Source organism: Lygodium microphyllum, chromosome 23, assembly GCF_053477565.2.
Source record: "Lygodium microphyllum isolate KBCC chromosome 23, Lygodium_microphyllum_v1.1.10, whole genome shotgun sequence".
NCBI classification, from domain to species: domain Eukaryota; kingdom Viridiplantae; phylum Streptophyta; class Polypodiopsida; order Schizaeales; family Lygodiaceae; genus Lygodium; species Lygodium microphyllum.
In genome coordinates, this window is record NC_141157.1 from 88790651 (window position 1) to 88807443 (window position 16793).

General features: G+C 37.1%; 1 pseudogene; it reads left to right on the forward strand.

Moving 5' to 3' along the window:
- The first annotated feature begins 286 nt into the window (after positions 1-286).
- Positions 287-1048, forward strand: LOC148016444 (putative inactive purple acid phosphatase 29 pseudogene; annotated as a pseudogene).
- Positions 1049-16793: the final 15745 nt, after the last annotated feature.

Below are 16793 nucleotides of genomic sequence, written 5' to 3' on the forward strand. Positions count from 1 at the left end.
CCAGGTGTTAATGGTTATAAAGACACATTATGTCATATGTGAATTCATCCTTGTGTGGTGCCAAAGGGTGCCAAAGGAAATTTTGCAACATCAATCCAAGATATGCAGTGGTTAGGAGTAGGGCAGATTTCTACTTGGAAACGACTTGATGATCATGATCTATCTATGATTGATTGCCAAGTATTGTGGTCCTCATCAACTAACACTCTTATACAACACACGTGGTGGTCTCTTCATATTTCAACCATCCTTCTTTTGCTTTTTTAAAAAAAAATACATTACCACCATGGACTACACCTTGTCACAAGTATATCCAAAAGAAGTTAAACACCATGATGTATAGGGTGGTAGGGGGATGGAGAATTCAAGCAACAAACTCGTCACCGACATAGATGGATTTGGTAACTACCACTTAGAAGTGCAAGGCCCATTGGGATCAGAGCATGAAAGAAGAAGTGTCTTAAATCTTTACATGCTTGATAGTGGGGACTACTCCAAGGTGAAGAGGATACATGGTTATGGGTGGATTCAAGAAAGCCAAAAGAAATGGTTTAAAGAGCTATCTATCGAACTGTAGGAACGAAACAAAATCAATGCATTTACACCTATGGATAAGATTCCTGCCTTGGCTTACTTTCACATTCCTCTAGTTGAGACACGTATGGCAAGTCTTTGCTCAATAACTGGAGTTAAGCAAGAGGGATCAATTGGTTGTGCACAAGTGAACTCTGGCTTCTTGTCCACCTTACATGAAGCAGGAGATGTTCGTGTGGTCTTTAATGGACATGACCGTGTCAATGACTTTTGTGGCAACCTTCGTGGAAATATAAAAGTTTGTTATGGAGGAGGAGTTGGCTACCATGCATATGGTAAAGTTGGTTGGTCTAGACGAGCAAGAGTTGTCCTTGTGTCATTGAGGTCATCAACTAGTAGTAATACCTCACACATTGACTTTTCAAAGCGTGCAAAGGTGCCTATATTACCCTATGTATGCTTTCTCATTGTACGGGCAGTTACATTCTCGTTGCGTCTCTCTCTCTATCTCTGAAAAAACTACAAGGAAAGATTTGGGGCTTGTCTGCGAATTGGAGAGAGGGGGAAGGGAGATGAGGGTGAAGAGGCAGATTCAAACGACGAGTCGTGAAGGATTGAGCAGCAACCTGATGAAGTCACAAAAGCTGAGGCGATGGCAGTTCTGAGGAAGATATAGGGGCAGGGCATCCCTGAAGCCGAACAAATACTCATTCCAAGATGATGGAAAAACCGCTTGTTTGGAGGAAGCTACACAAACTGGTCCATCGGAGGCTCAGAAGCAGATTTTGATCGTATGAAGGCTCCAATCGGCCCACTTTATTTTACTGGTGAGCATACAAGTGCGAAGTTCAATGGTTATGTGTGATGATGCCCTTCTGTACTACCTTCTTACCCACAAGATGAGCAGCCCCAACGACCATCTTTTCCGCCTCCTCTCTGCTCCCACTAAGCCCTTCATAACCAGGATTAAAGAAGCTTGGGAATTCATTCTCTAGGACTCTTTCTGCTGCTCGCAAGCTTGACTCAGCTAAGAGAGGAGGGCCGACTTGAAGCATGACGACATCCATGGGGGCCTCAGTAGTATTAGCCTCAGGAGCAATCAAGTACATGAAGTGAGGCACACGATGTAGAGAGAGAGGCTCCGAAGCTGTCGAACAAGAAGTCAGCAAGCCAGGCATTCGCATCCGAACACATGTTCCGACAGTTTCATTTTGTAAACAAAGGCTTGAAAGTTGTAGTAGAGTAAGAGAGAAATATTTACATCACGTCGATCACCCAAGGCTGGCTTCAATGGTTGCCCTACTGGAATGTGTGCAAGAATTGAGAACTAAACTAGATGAACAAATTGATCAATAGTCCAAGGTGAAATACCAAAACAATATAGTAACTACTCAAGTCCAGAGTATCATGAGGTGGAGAAGATGATTACAGCTCAACAATGCCTACCCTCCTTAGAAGCTACATTGATAAATGCTCTTTGATGGGTCCTCCCTACTTTGAATGTAAATTATAGCCCCATATAACTAGGACCTCTAACTAGGTGTGAATCCCTACTATGATAATGGTTGTTGTTAGGAGTTGATTAAGACACGCTTGAGGAGACTCATGAACACACTCTAAGAGGAGTTGATTTATGATATTATAAAATGCAAGAAAGGAGTTGAATTATTTTTTAAAAAAACATAGGCAGAAGAGCATATAGAGAGAGAGAGATGGGGCGCCTTCTCTGCTCCGGTCATATTTCATAAGGAGGGAAACTCAAAGTCTAGGAGAGCTTGGATAACTCGGGGTCAGGATGACTGGCTAGAAGACATTGGCTGGACTGCAAGAGGACACGGTCTTCAAGAACGTGACAATGACCCGCGGGATTTACAAGTACATGCCCTAACTGTTTATCTAAAATAAATGATATAGTATGAGTAAATGTTCAGTTTAATATTTTTAGAAAATGTTTTGAAACCTGTTTTCTTGTGCTGAAGGATTATCTGCATTTATGTGCACTTGAAATCATTTTCTAAAAATTAAAAATAGTGAAAAATGCTCTAAAATGGTTCAAACTTGACATATATGAATTTTTATAAAATTTTTGGTTTATCCAATTTGACTTATGACATTTTTTTTTATAAAGGTTATGTCTTTAGAAATTTATTGAAATTTTTTCATAATATTTAAAGACTATTTGATATATTTAAAAATTTAAAAAATATTATTTTTAAAGAAGAATAATAGTTTACATTTAAATCAAATGTCTTATCTATCAATAAAAATATGGATCTTTACATGAAAGGCTGAAAAGACAATTCTTGATTTTTAATGAAGTTTTGTAAGCTTTAAAACAAAAAGAAACAAAAATTTAATTATATTCTACTAAAAGAAACATTTTCATATAAACATGGTATTTTTATTTTGAGTAAATAAAACAATACGTGATGTACTATTAAATAACACAAGGATGGGTAAGAATGAGAGATACAATAGTATTTTATGATGTTTGCTGATGATAAGAAAATTATAACCTTAAATTTAAATTACAAATATCAGAAACTTAATAAGATAATCATTTTGATGGCATGAGGGAAAGCCTCAGCATCCATATTTAGGATCTATATTTTGTTCGAATTAAAAAATGATTATCGATTGATTGCAAGAATTATGGGTGGAGGGCCACTAAGACTACCTGATAAATTAAAGGAAAATATGGGGATTTAAAATGAACTATGTATGTGTTTACGCTAGAGTGTAGAGAGTATCTGTTTTTATCGTGATTGGTATTTAGTGAAGAAGAAGAAAGAAAGGACGTTATTCTCGCAAAACGAACTAATTATCTAAACACTAAAAAGCAACAACGAATTGCAATACAGAGAGGGGAAACGTTATAAGGAATTAAAATTATGGGTCTATGGTACGTTAGAAAATGTGTTTTGAATGTTTGCTATCACTTAAATAAATAAAAAGAATTAATTTTAGTTAGTGGGAGAAGAGAAATATAAAAAGGAATTTAAATGGAGATATTTGAATAGATCCAAGGGATCTATACCTTGAAACAAAATTCTTAAATTCAAACATCAAAACTTTCTGGATAAACTGCCACTAGTATGGCAGGAGAAATTTATGAGGAGCCACTCCTGAAAGATGGAGGGAAACTGTAGTTATCCTAGGTTTAGTGTTTTAGTGCCCAATATAAAGACCTAGCTGTAAAAGTTTAAAAGAAACGAAGTGTGAAATTAAGTATGTTTACTGGAGTTTAGATATCTCTAGTTGGACTATTACAAACAAACGTCGTAAAAATAATGGAAGGCTAAACCAAATTAGTATAGTTAGTAGTAATAATCACCTATTTAGTGCAACTCTTAGGAGTTGGCTTGCCAACCTGGTTAAAAGTGGCTTGGTCTTTGGCCAGTCATTTTTTGGTACGTTTGCCGGGAGTCAAGTGCGCTCGAATGGGTGACCAATTTTCCTAGGGTATTTAAATCCTAGGTGTTATTTATGAGTGAATATATAGTCTCTTTTGTAAGGCACTATTTTCCCAATTTGCCCCAAGAGTGCCAAAGAAGAGTGCTAGATTGGGCGAGGGACACAGAATTAGTAAAGGGAGGCGAATATTTTGGCCCTAAATTAACTGTGGACATAGAGCAATTATCCTCTTGGAGTTGGGGTTATAACGATTGTGCGCAAACCATAGTTCTACTAGTAGCACACTTTGGGCTAATAGACGAAGTAGAGATAAATACAATTAGTGTATCGTACCACTTCGATTGGTATTATCGCAGCTATTATCGAACCTTTAGAAGAGTGGTCTGGGATGATGTGCTACCCTGGATACGTGTATCCAGAGGTCTAAAAGTTACTTTTGACACAAAAGACGTTATAGAGGTTGCTGAAATCTTAGGCTTAATCCCCGAGCAAGAAGAAAAGTTGCCTTATGGGGAAATAGACCCAGAGTTGCCAACTATTTTGAACCTTCTAAGTGCGCACACAAGCAAAAACCTAATTTTTATAGCTTCGAAAAAATGAGCGTAATTTTGGAGTATAACAGTAAGATCTAGTTTAGTAATCATGGATGAATTCAGAAGAGAGACGGAGGCAGCAAAACGAAGCTAGAGATCAATGAGCTAGGGAACGAGCGGCGCGACAGGAGGCTTGGTTATTAGAACGGCTTGAGAGGGTCAACGCATTACTGAATTTGGGGATAGACGCTGTGTCTAACTCAAACGTAGAATCCTTAGAGCCTAACATCTCATTTGATAAAACACCATCAAAGGAAAGTGAAGTGACTTCATACCAGTGGGATCGAGTGGTTTCAAGCACTGATAGTTCTACTGAGGTAAAGAGTACGCAAAATGAGAGCGTGGAGAGTGAAGCTAATGCCACTATAGGGAGTAACGAATCTACATTTAGTTCAAATTTAGAATTTATTTTTGGGTTAAACTACTTATTTAAAGCACCAAAAGAACCCTTGTGGATAGATTGAGTGACAGATTTGGGATTAAGTTCTTTGTTTCGTATTCCCCATCAAAGAGAGCAATCAAGAGCCGTATATGACTTTGGATTAAGATCCTTATTCAGAGAATCCAAGGAACCCGTATGGTTTGACTCTACTTCAGATTTTGGACTAGGAACACTATTTAGGGAAACAATGGCTCGAAACCCAGTCAGATTAGTTGACTTTACGCAATTTGGGGGATTGTGGGACGAAGATACCGATGCCCATTCGCAACGATTTGAGGTTACTTGTGTTGCCAATGAGATAATAGATGATGACCAAAAGCTTCATATCTTCCCTGCAACATTAAAAGATGAGGCAGCGAGGTGGTACGGGAACCTGGATGCTCAACATAAAGGAACCTATGCTGCCTTATCAAGGGCTTTTCTCGAAAAATTTAGGCGACAAGGTTTTCAAGATAGGTTAGCTCTTCAATTAGATTATTTATCTCAAGGAGCAATTGAAAGCGTTGAACATTACATTGAGCATATGGAGACAATCATTCGCAAGATGAATCCCGCTCCTGATGATCCCACGCAAAAACGTAAGTTTATTGATGGGCTTAATCCTGAAGTTCATCAGCATGTTAGTTTACAACGACCAGCTATGCTGGCAGATGCTAAGACACATGCTAGATGGTGGGAAGAAGTGCAGCTTAGTCAACAATGATGGAGAGATATCTTCAAGGAACCTCGGATGGAATACCCTGCCAGCACTTCAGGCGGGTTATCTAAGAACGTGTCTTATGTGACCGTTCCTTTAAATCCATCGGTAACTGCAAGTTCAAATGTGTCAAGTGTACCTTTAAATCCGCACACTTCAATTCTAGCCTATATGATGCAGACAGGAATGCCCTCTATGCCTCAACCTCAATCTCCTCTTGATGAAGCAAAAGTAGCGGATATTATTGCGAAATCCCTAGGAAATTTAAAGGAGGAAATATGAGTGCAGTACAAGCACCTTTGAAGGAAATTTATTCGATAACAACACAAGGTCCAACAATCATCAGGAAATTCAACTTCAAACCCGCCTAGATCAAATATATGGTGTGGTAAGTGTCATGGTTACGGCCATGTGGCTACAGAGTGCCCGACACCTTCAAGATTAATACCTGATCATCCCCCGTTCTGTACTTTTTGCCTTAAAACAGGGCATTTGGATACTGGCATAAGATAGGGCAAGAGCAACAACAAGCTCGTTCAATGCAAATGAATTATAATTATATGGATCGTAATAATACAACTTATGAGATTGGACCACCCAATCAACCTTTTAGGCCACGAGGATTGCCAACCTAGGGTAGACCTCCAGTACCCCGAAACAATTATAATAGTGATACCAATCGAGGGAGAAATTCTCCTTTTAGAAGAAACAATGGAAATTTTCATAATCAAATGGGGCAGGGTGGACAACAGCAGCCTAGGGGACCAGTAATTTGTTATCGATGTCAACAAGAAGGTCATATAGCTCCATATTGTCCAATTGCACGTAAAAATCAAGACTATACTCCTCTTTGCAGGAAGTGTAGTGGTAAAGGACATTATGAGGAGAATTGCCCTAAGAGAGAGGATAGCAAAATTACTGACAAAGGTAAACAAGCCTTTAATGAACCTTCAACGTCTGCTGCAAATTTAGTTGAAGTAGAAACAATACGGAAAGATACTGGAGTTAAGCTAAAATTTATACCTCGTAAAGTGACCTTTAAGGCTGACCCTATGATTGGTGTCATTACTAGGGCACAAAAGCAACAACAAAAGGAGCAAGGTTTAGAGGAAGAGAGTCCACAATTAAATGGAGCAGTGAAGGATAAGTCTAAGGACATAGACCCTAATATAGAACTACCTGAATCGAATTCTCCACAGCATTCCTCTGACCACCCGTTATTACCTGTGCCTTTAGCAAATCCTAAGATTCAAGTGGGAGTAGCTCATTTTCCTGAAAGATTGATTCCTCCTAAGGAAGGAAGTAAAGAGCAATCGAAAGTAGGAAATAAGACCTATGATCTTTGGGCTGCATTAGAAGAAATATCATTGACTATTCACCTTCAAAAATTGCTAGAAATAGCGCCTGTTTGTCGAAAGCAACTTTATCGTAAATTAGTTCTGCGTCGAAGGAAGAGGATTGAGATTAATGCTTCCAAAGTAAGTGAAAATTCTTCTAAGAGAAAAACAACTAAGGATGTAAAAATAGTGGATTTGTTTGTGGATCCAGGAGCTCCAGTCATCGATACTACTATTAATGGCCACTTGCTACATGAAATGCAGTTGGATGGTGGCTCAACAGTTAATTTGATGACAGAACAGGCAATGCAAGAATTATGATTGAAGGATCTAGAACCTACTCATATTGTTTTACGGGTGGCTGATCAAAGAAAAGTAACTCCTTTGGGGTTACTGCGAAATGTGAAATCTGTAGTAGCTGGATTAGAATTTCATGTGAACTATTTGATAGTTCGTTCGCAGACAAATATTTCATCATATTCTGTGCTGCTGGGAAAACCTTGGTTATACCAAGCAAGATGCATTCAAGACTGGTATAAAGGTTCAATTGTGATTGGTCCTAGAAACGATAGGGTTAAAATACAAGTTATTTCAAAAGGATTTTTGAAAGAGTCAGCCGATGAGGCAGTTAGTGAAATGGATGAGAGATCCAACAGTGAGTTTTATGATTCGAAAATGGAGAGGACCGATCATGAAGGGCCTTATGCCTGGTTATTTAAAACACCACACCCAGCATGAGCAGAGAAAGTAGAGATCAATATAGTACATCAGCCTCACAAGGTAGAACAGATGGGTATTGGTGAATATGCTGTAATGTTTTCATTTGACAATGATTCGGATAGTGATATTACCCATTGGTTATCTACATCCGAAGATACAATCCTAGACTGCTTAATGCTTTCAGCAGAGGAAGCATAATACTTTGATTATTCGCTTGAAACATGTTTTCAGTTATCCACGGATCAAGAAGAGAATAATCAAGAAAATGCATTTTTTGCATACAGCAGGTCAGAAGAGGTTTCTATGGATGAATTAGAGGAGGAAGAGATGCCTGAGTTAATGACATCTGATGTGGCTGACATCTCAATAACCTCTTCAGAAAGTATGGAAGAAGATGATGTTATTGATAATAATAATAGTATGCCTGAGAGTAGGATTTTAGCAACTCTTCCTTATGGGGAAAATGCTTTACCCTTTGGATTTGGACAACTGCCAGATAGAGCCAAAAGGATTTATTATTACCAACTAGAAAGAAAGGAAAGAGAAAGGAGAAGTAGGCATGGGTGCAAACCCTTACAAAGACCACTATCTCATGAGGATGAGGATGATTCATCTTCGGCTTTTAATAGGTTTTCACAAACTTCTCATGAACATCATGGTAATTACGTTAGGATTATTAGAGAATTGAATGAGGCATTGGAAGTAGAGCGCGAGGCAGCGTTAACTGTTGTAAATGAAGCAATGAAGAAGATTACTGAGTTGCAAAAGGAAAAGGCAGAGTTTCAGTTTAGAGAAAGGAGATATCTAGATGAAATCTCGCTTTTAGAATTTTATTTAGAAGAATAGAAGTCTAAATTCAATAATGGGGAGTTACAGATGGAACAAGCTCTACCTATGGATACGAATTATTGGGAAGAATATGGAAAAACTAATAGGTTTTTGGAAAAAGATAAATCTAAGGTTACTTTTGAGCCAAAGACTCAAGAGAAAAACCCTACGAGTGTTCCCTGGTTGTGGCATTCTTTTGAGTTTGCCAATGGAATTACACAGAAGATGTATCGCTATTCTAGGGGACCACTAGTTGGTTATCGACAAGTCCAATCTAAACCCACCAAGGTCAAATTGCAAAATATGCAAGAGGTGGTGTTGCCTCATCCAAAAGAAAGAGTAATGGATTTCACTATCTATGGGACTGGCCAGGAGCCACAACTTAGACGGTTTGAACCTGCAACACCTAGGAATTTTGTGGAACTGAAATGAATCATACATTATTTGGGCTATCGAATTTAGGGCGAGGAGGATGAGAATCTACATTTGTTAATTCTCAAGCTTAAAGATAATCAATGGTCTTGGAGTGTAGATGATCAAGAATGTTTAGAACAGAATAACAAAATCTTACGTCGATATTGCCGTAGGTTACATGCTCAATATCCATGTAATTTAAAGCAGATACCTAGCGTAATTGACTCTGTAAAAACCTCATTTATCATGAAATCTCATAAAGACTTAAATGCCAAGAATGGCTGTTTAGATAAATATTGGAAGGGATATACTGAAAACTCCTAACCTGAGATAGCAAATGTCTATGGAATAGAAGTGGATGGTGCTACTCAAGATAATCTTGTTATTATTCCTTATAGGGCTTTACCCTTAGTGCATTCTGTGAATGTGAGGGAAGAAACACCATAATCAAGTACTAGGCATAGTCTGCATGAAAATGTATCAATGCAGATATCCGAATATGTGCCTACAATTAAGCCACGAAGAATAGCTTCTTTATTTATTGAAGAGCCTAAAATTGAAGTAGTTAAACTTAAAATGGCAGAAGGAAAATATTTAAATTTAGAAGACCAATTGGAATCGCCACATCATGAAAGATTTGAAGAAGTCTTAGGAGCACATGTTAATGCTTTTGCTTGGTCATATAAGGACCTTAAGGGTATTAAAGCTTAATTATGTCAACATTATATTGATTTGGAGCCAGGCATGAAACCCGTATGTCAACTTCAACGATGGACAAACCCTGTATATGTAGAGTTAGTGAAGGCTGAAATCACTAAACTTTTAGATGCTGGGTTTATATATCCTGTTTGCATATAGTGAATGGGTGTCTCCTATTGTGGTAGTACCCAAGAAGAATAGTAAGAAGATTCGTATTTGTGTCCATTATAGAAATCTGAATAGCAAAACATGTAAGGATCATTTTCCTTTGCCATTTATTGATTAGGTACTTGATAAGGTTGCTGGTCATGAGCTGTATTCTTTCATGGATGGGTTTAGTGGTTACAACCAAGTACTAATTCATCCTGAAGATCAATCCAAAACTACATTTACTACTGAATGGGGTACATTTGCTTATAAAGTAATGCCTTTTGGTTTGTGCAATGCGCTCGCAACATTTCAAAGGGTTATGATTGCAGCCTATCAAGATTTTCTGTGTCAATGGATGGAAGTCTTTCTAGACAATTTTTGTGTCTATGAGACAACAAAAGAAATGCCTGAGCTACTAACGCAAGTGTTTGAGCGTAGTGATGATGTAGGTATCTCCTTGAACCCTGATAAATGTGTTTTTGGAGTGCCAAAAGGAACCTTATTGGGGCATATCATTTCTAAGGAAGGCATTCCTATAGATCCAACTAAAATTGCAAAGATTTCTGCACTTCCACCTCCAACAAATCTTAAGCAATTGCGTGGTTTTTTAGGACATCTAAATTATTATCGGAGATTTATTTCAAATTTCGCAAAGGTGGTATCACCTTTGACAAATTTGCTATGAAAGGATACTCATTTTACTTGGGATGATGTCTGCCAGAAAGCATTTGAGTTTCTTAAATAGAAGTTAATTGAAGGCCTAGTATTAGCACCCCCAGATTGGACAAAAGAATTTCATATTCATGCCGATGCATCTATGTATGCTATAGGGGCTGTTTTGTGCCAAGCAGATGATAATAAGGTGGATCATCCAATTTATTATGCGAGTCGTAATTTAAGTGATGCAGAAAGGAATTATACCACCACTGAGAAAGAATGCCTATCAATGGTATTTGCGGTGGAAAATTTTCGTTATTAGTTATTAGAGAATAAATTTACCATATATGTTGATCATGAGGCGTTAAAGTATTTGCTTAATAAAGCAGAACTTTCAGGACGTGTGATTCGTTGGATGCTGTTATTCCAAGAATTTGATTTTCAAATAGTTACTCATCTTGGTAGAGCTCACGTCTTAGCAGATCATCTCTCACGACTATTAACATCAGACAAGGAGGAAGGAGTGAAAGATGATTTGTCGGATGCATCACTTTTTACTGTGGAGACACAAGTTCCATGGTATGCTAATATTGCAAATTTTTTTAGTATTGCTCGATATCCACCTGGTGCTAATAAGCGTCGAAAATGTTAGATATTAATGCAAGCATGCTCCTATGGATTATTAGGGGGTTACATTTATAAACTTTTTCCACGCGAGGGTATTTATTGACAATGTGTAAGGGAAGATGAAGTTCCACTGGTTCTTAAGGCATTGGATGATGAGCCGTGTGGTGGTCATTTTGCCGGTGAATTGACTGTAAGGAAAGTTCTATTAGCTGGTTATTGATGGCCTACCCTATTTAAAGATGCTTATTATTATTGCCAAAAATGTGATGTATATCAAAGGATTGGTCGTCCTTCTAAAAGTTTTGCAACGCCTTTGACACCCATATTAGCATTAGCATCTTTTGAGAAGTGGGGAATTGATTTTGTGGGCCCAATTGATCCGCCTACGAGATATCGATCAAATCATTATATTTTGGTCTGTACTGACTATATCACTAAGTGGGTGGAAGTGAAAGCACTGAAGATAGATAAAGCCATTAACGTGGCTAAGTTTATGTATGAGAATATTATTACACGTTTTGGTTACCCACTAGAATTAGTAAGTGACCGAGGTTCCCATTTCTTGAATGGTCTTATCAGCGAGCTAATGGAAATCTACAAAATTAAGCATGGCAAATCAATGCCTTATTATCCCAGAGCTAACGGTCAGGTTGAAGCAACCAATCGCATTATTTGTGGAATTTTAACTAAAATAGTTGCTTCTCATAGGCGAGATTGGAATGAATGTTTATATGAATCGTTATGGGCCTATAGAACTACTTATAAGGTGATAGTGCAAAATACACCTTTCAATTTAGTTTATGGAACCAATGCTATATTCCCTATTGAGCAAGAGTTGCCCACTTTACGAGTAGCTCTATCATTACAACTAGGTGAGGTTGAATCTTTGAAACAACTGGTTTTACAATTGGTAAAGTTGGATGAAGAGAGATTATTAGCTCTACAAAGTCTAGAAGCAATGCAAAAACGTCGTAAAGCATGGCATGACCAGAATATTAAAGTACGGGAGTTTAAGGAAGATGATTTAGTTTTACTTTATGATAGTCGTTATTACAAGTTTCTTGGGAAGCTTAAATTTCGTTGGTTAGGACCTTTTAAGGTTGTTCAAGTTTATGATAATGGTTCTCTTGATATCCAGGATATTAATGCTAAAAATGAGATATTTAGGGTCAATGGCCTGCGCCGTAAACATTTTGTGACTTAGGATAGTTAGGTATAGTTAGGTTAGTAGTTAAAATAATATCTTGACTAATCTATCTTTGGATTTCTTTTATTTCTTGGGGGGTTTTTAAATGGGATGCAGGTATGGCTTTTTTGTGGATGGATGCACTTTACCCTCGTCTTGATGCTGATAGTTCTGATCCTATTCATGCCGGGCCTTACGATATTCCATGTTTTCAGTCGCATGATAGGTTTTTATATGCATGGAGGGGAGAGGCCTGTTGTGGTTCGTCTTTTGTGATTATTTTTTGTTTACAATACCATCCGCCATTTGGTTGTAGGTCTTGTCAGTGGCATTTATTTGTGCGTGGTCAGCTCTTGTGTTAGCAGTGTTGCACATACTTTCGACGCTATGGTACCACTGCCATGTAGGATATGATTGGTTATACCTACCAGCTTCATGATTATACTAGTGTTTTTTCTCCTGAGCATGGCGCTGGTCAGTCTAGGGTAGGTAGAGAGCATGCAGAATTTACGAGATATCACTCCACTGTCTACCACCTTACTCCATCTTACCATGATTTGCAGACTAGAGTTCCATGTCCATGTTGGGATTATATCTGTTGGTATATGGATGTGACTGAGGGGCATTCTTTAGATGCTTTACCAATGGCCCCTATGCCCTACTATGATGATGAAGCTTTGGCTCCGCTCCATGATGTGATGGAGGTTCTTAGCGATGCACCTAATAGCGGATCTGTGACCTCTGATGTGCCTATACTAGAGGTTATTACTGAGTATCCTGTAGTAGCTGATAATTTAGTTGATAGGTTTGATTTAGATAGTGATGCTGATTTCGGATTAGGGTTATTATTTGCACTAGAAGATCTTAGGGAGTTTGAAGATTTTAGTTTAGATCTTTTGTTTTCTTAGTTTTTTAGGTTTCTACTTTATTTTGCATTTATAAAATAAGAAAAAAACAAATAAATAATAAATACATTTTTAAAAAAACTTTTCGAGTTCATATTTTTTTAAGGTTTTAGTGCACTCTAGTTTCATTCTTCACATAGTTAGGTAGTTAGCTTGCACGCACGGTTAGGGTATTCCTTTCAGTGCTAGAGTTTGGGATACTTAAGTTAGCAAGATGGACGGTTCTATATGCAAGAATGGTTATCAAGTGGAGAACTTTACTAGTCTAAACAACTAAGCAGTGGAAGTATTATGATCGACTAGTTGATCAAAATTGTGACATACGCATATGACAATTTTTTTGTCTAGGGGAAAGTTTTATTATTTATTTATCTAACCCTTTAACATTGTACTAGTTAGTGTATGTTTCATGTGCAGATTTGACTATGATTTTGAGTTATATACTATGGCATGCTTCTCTTGATGATTCTCAGAGTTGCAATATCCACGTACAAATCAGGTTGTTTCATACCTATATTCTTGATCTATATTCATTTGGTATAAAGGCAAAGTACAACAATAGAAATTGATTGAGTTAACTCAGAGATTTCCATAGCCTAAGTAATTATAGAAGCAATATAAGTAAATATTTTAGACAAATATGAATGACACATATCTAATTCCGTATATATGAAGTCCACTCACAAAGGGATGGGACTTGGCACTAGGACGAGATTAAAAAGGGGGTGATGTGTGTGTATAACATAGTGAATTCCATTGTATGGATATCTGATTAAGAATCCTATAGAGTTTTTCCCTATCTTTTAGTCGCTTTTCTAGCGATATGTAGGGTAGCTATGCAACAAGTTTCTCTCCACGAAATTTTGACTAGGAGTAGCATGGAAGAGAGATGTTGAACTGGTGAGTATTCTTTGCTTATCATTTGCCCAGGCAGAGTGACTAGTATTATGCGCTAGATTAGATTCCTCGAGCAAAGTTGTTGAGCTGAAATGTTTGACCGTTCAATTAAGTGATGTATTCTTAGCTCTCTAGTTGATCTTTTTTTTTAAAAAACACAACCTACTTAAAACCCAATCCAAATATTAAAAGTTCAGAAGAGTCTATATATTTATTCTTTTAAAATTAAAAAAATGAAATGAAAGAAAGAAAGAAAGAAAAGAGAGAAAAAAAACGCCCTGAGACTGCAGAGTTTGGAAAAAAAAAACCAAAAGAAGATAACCATCGCCTCTAAGGTCCTGGTAGGCTGTAGGGATTTCCTTGACGGGTGCCCTGCATCCGATGCCTTGCATCTCTTTGGGGTGGGACCTTTTGGAAGGAGAATAAATGTATATACTCTTTTGATACTGAAAAGAATGCTATTAAAACTTAAAATTAAAAGCAAAACTTTGGACACTTGGAAGCAAAGGATCATTGGCAGGTTGTTCTAGTAGAACATGGAGGGTTAGCAGCTAAACCCTAGGAGTCCTATTTGGTGTTGTAGTATTAGCTTGCCTTGTTTGGGTTCTTTGTTAAGTAACGATCTTATTAGTGAGGCTATTTCAGAAGCAATATTTCTAGTAGGATAGTAGTGTGGCAATTTATTGCCTAGAGGGATTATTGTTGTTTAGCGGCTCTAGACAACTTCCTAGTTGGTATATTCTATGCAATGGATGAAGCTCTGTTATGCCTTTTAATGGGGAGAGTGAGTAAGGGGAATGTTAGTTTGCACACATTTTTATATAATTTCATTGACACATTTGTATTGTTTGCATTACAATATGACATACATGAGTATTTTTTTTGCTTTTTCCAGTGTCTACTTGTTGTCTATGTGTGGTTTTGCAAATCTTGTAGCTGTGCTCGTGAGGACACTTCGCAATTAAGTGGGGGAGAGTATATTTTTTCCTCGAACTTGCATAGTAGTGCTCGTGGTAGCTGTGTTCGTGATGCTCAATGTTCGTGATGTAGCTGTGCTTGTGAGGACACTTCGCAATTAAGTAGGGGAGAATGACAACACCTAAAAACATGCCATCTATTGCACCAATTTTTTGGCAAATTTGTATATAAGTGACACCGTACTACCATCTTTTTACATTAATTTACTACAGATGCGGTGTTGGTAGTTGTTGTCTTTGGAGGCTGTGTTCTTGCAGTCTAGCCAGGAGATGTTGCTACAAGGAAGTTCTTGTATGAGAGGAAGGTGGAGTTTTAGACAAAATCTGATAGGTTTACTAAGCGAATCTCAGCTATGACTGTTTAAAATTTTCCTGTAGGGATTATTATCACTTAGAGGAGATAGGACCTTGTTATAAATTAGGAGTTTTCGGGGGAATTTTAGACTTGGCAAGGTCTTGACAAGTTAATAGGATATCTTAGTATTAATCTAAGGGATGGGGGATTTCACTAGTTATGCTACCTCCTACCTCCTAAGGATTAAATTCTTTATGAAGAATACACAGCATCATGATTGTGATTATTGTCTACAGTAATACTACAGTGATGATCAAGGGGTGATCATTAGATCATTGGTGATTATTATGGAGATTTCTTTGGGGAGGTGTTGAATATTAGATTCAAGAGGATGATTTCTGCAAGGACGAAGTGATCCAAAGGGGGCATACCAGGCAAAGAGAAGACCGGATTTACTACCTATAGACACGGAGCCTGTAAGACACAATCTTGGACAAGCTTATGGAGGAGTCTTTTGGTGAATTAATACCATGTTCCGACAGTTTCATTAAGTACAGGTAGAAGAGCATATAGAGAGAGAGAGATGGGGCGCCTTCTCTGCTCCAGTCATATTTCATAAGGAGGGAAACTCAAAGTCTAGGAGAGCTTGGATAGCTCGGGGTCAGGACGACTGGCTAGAAGACATAAGCTGGACTGCAGGAGGACATGGTCTTCAAGAACGTGACAACGACCCGCAGGATTTACAAGTACGTGCCCTAACTGTTTATCTAAAATACATGATATAGTATGAGTAAATGTTCAGTTTAATATTTTTAGAAAATGCTTTGAAACCTGTTTTCTTGTGCTGAAGGATTGTCTACATTTATGTGCACCTGAAATCATTTTCTAAAAATTAAAAATAGTGAAAAATGCTCTAAAATGGTTCAAACTTGACATATATGAATTTTTATAAAAAAATTTATTGATCAAATTTGACTTATGATATTTTTTTGATAAAGGTTATGTCTTTAGAAATTTAGTAAAAAAAAATATAATATTTAAATACTATTTTGATATATTTAAAATTTTTAAAAATATTATTTTTAAAGAAAAATAATATTTTACATTTAAATAAAATGTATTATCTATCAATAAAAATATGGATCTTTACATGAAAGGCTAAAAAGACAATTCTTAATTTTTGATGAAGTTTTGTAAGCTTTAAAACGAAAAGAAATAACAATTTAATTATATTCTACTGAAAGAAACATTTTCATATAAACATGGTGTTTTTATTTTGAGTAAATAAAACAATACGTGATGTACTATTAAATAACACAGGGATGGGTAAGAATGAGAGATAAAATAGTATTTTATGATGTTTGCTGATGATAAGAAAATTATAACCTTAAATTTAAATTACAAATATCAGAAACTTAATA